At 43.6% G+C, this 2349-nt stretch overlaps 1 pseudogene; it reads left to right on the top strand.

Moving 5' to 3' along the window:
* The first annotated feature begins 741 nt into the window (after positions 1 to 741).
* On the top strand, positions 742 to 1248 carry LOC122751448 (annotated as a pseudogene).
* The last annotated feature ends 1101 nt before the right edge of the window (positions 1249 to 2349 follow it).

The following is a 2349-nucleotide window of genomic DNA, read 5'->3' as shown; positions in this document are numbered from 1 at the left end:
TAAGGTTCTCCTGACTCCAGGGCTGGTGCTTTATCTACTGTGCCACCTAGCTGCCCCCATTGCTATATTACTTATAAAACAATTTTTACAATGCCTGGCCAATAGTAGGAACTTAAAGGATGTGTGTTGTTTTTGTTGTTATTGTTGTTTTTCCTCTCTCCCTTCCTTCCTAATAACTCGCCTTAGTCAATAAAAGGAATAGTGTGGGTTCTTCTTCTTCTTCTTTTTTTGACTCAAACTCAAACTTTGAGTAAAAGCCCTTTTGGAGTCATTATTATTAGCACTGTGCTGGCTCAGGCAGAACAAATTTAATAGCAGTATTAGGATAGCTATGTGACATATGGGGACTACATCCTTTCAGATGATCTGAGTTTTATGATGCATGCAGTACTTGGGTTTTGAAACACTATCTGTACCTGATATAGATAAGCTAACAGTTATTCCTAGTCTCCTATTTTTGCCTCAACCTTTTTAGATCTAAATAATGTGGAGTAAAGTCTTGGGAGAGTTCCCTTTTTTTTTTTTTTTGCCGGACAATGGGGGTTAAGTGACTTGCCCAGGGTCACACAGCTGGTGTCAAGTATCTGAGGCCGGATCTGAACTCAGGTCCTCCTGAATCCAGGGCCGGTGCTTTATCCACTGCGCCACATAGCTGCCCCCTGAGAGTTCCCATTTTTTACCTAGTAAAGATATTCAGGTCCCTGGAAGTAGGGGTGCAGGTTCAGTTGTGGGCTTGGAGCAGCCCTGGCCTGCATGGTAGCAGTGGTTCTGGGGGAAGATAAGATAGGTCCTGAGTGGATCTTCCCAAAGAAGAATGAAGATCTGGGGCAGCATCAGGGCCCCACAGATGGCACAGGTGACTGGAGTAGTGAGGAACCTGAGGAAGAACCTGAAGACCTGGGGTCAGGCCCAATGGACTATTCCTACCAGCCTCTGAACCAGGAGTCTGAGCAGGAAGAAGTAGAGCTGGCACCAGTGGAAGGTATTGAAGATGCTGTCACTGACATTCAGGAGCGAATCTAGGCCCTGGGGCTGCACCTGCCCTACCCTCCTGTGGAGAGTGAGGATGAGGAAGAGGAGGGAGCCATAGCACTGAGCAGCAGAAGCTCCATACCCATGGACCCAGAACACGTGGAGCTGGTGAAATGGACAATGGCTGGAGTAAGTCAGCCTGCCCCAGGAGTCCCTGCTTGGGCCCAGGAGATCTCAGATGCCCAGTGGGAGGATGTGGTACAGAAGACTCTTTAGGCTTGACAGACGACCTTTACATGGAAGTGTCTACCACTGAGAAAAGCCTTGTTACCCCCTCCCCCCCACCACCAATTCCACACCTAATACCACCTGGCCCCAAACTATTTGTTCCTCTTCTTCCCTCCTATATTACAGGCACACTGGGACTTCTCTCCAGAGATCCACTTTATTCAGTTCTGTACATATGGGTACATCTGCCCAAGCCCAACCCACCTTACCATGTAATACTTTGCAGAGAATAAAGCACCCTATGTACACACACACACACACACACACACACACAAAGACAATCAGCTTAGATTGCAAAATGAAGGCAGGGTTTCTATTGGGGTTTGATACATATATTGAATTTCTGGACTATTTATTCTCACACATTGTTATGGTAATGAAGGATGTGTTTGAATTGTCTAGAATATACTTGTGCATTACCTTTGGAATTAGTGAATATTCATAGTGTGTTGGAAACTGGTATTCTTCCAGGTCCTCTTAAACTGGGAAAATGGGGCTTCTAAGAAATCAGAAATGGGAAATCACTCCTAATGATAATTTGGGACATGTGAATATTAGTTCCTAATTTGACACATGGGTATGGAGAGTAAACCATGAGAACATTATTATAAGGAGAAGATTCCAAAGGGACAGCTTTTGGAGAAGAAACTGAGAACTAGTATCAAGTTTAGAAGACTATCTTATAACTATTGTAATGTAGGAGCATCACATTTAGAAAGTATGCATGATAAAATGAGTATAACTCCCTACATTTTGATGAATTGAGAACAATTCCTTCCATCTTGTGTTAAACAATGCTCACCAATTAAAACATGTCTTTGCCATGCTCCCTACTCTAATGATAGCTCCACAAGAATATCCTTAGTCATAATATTCATTCAGGGAGACCTCAAATGTTCCCTGATTTTCTAAATCAACTTGGTCATTCAGATCAGGGTATTTTATCTAATCAGCCTGAGGCCTTACCCCTCCTTTGTGGTCTAAACAAATATAAGCCCAACATAAACTCACTTTAGGTAGTCTCTGCCCTTGCAGGTGAGGCTCCCTTGCTGATGAACTCAATAAATCTAAAGACAAGTTCAATACTCT

The sequence above is a fragment of the Dromiciops gliroides genome, chromosome 3, assembly GCF_019393635.1.
Source record: "Dromiciops gliroides isolate mDroGli1 chromosome 3, mDroGli1.pri, whole genome shotgun sequence".
Taxonomy (NCBI): Eukaryota; Metazoa; Chordata; class Mammalia; order Microbiotheria; family Microbiotheriidae; genus Dromiciops; species Dromiciops gliroides.
This window is presented reverse-complemented; position numbering and strand designations above follow the sequence as displayed.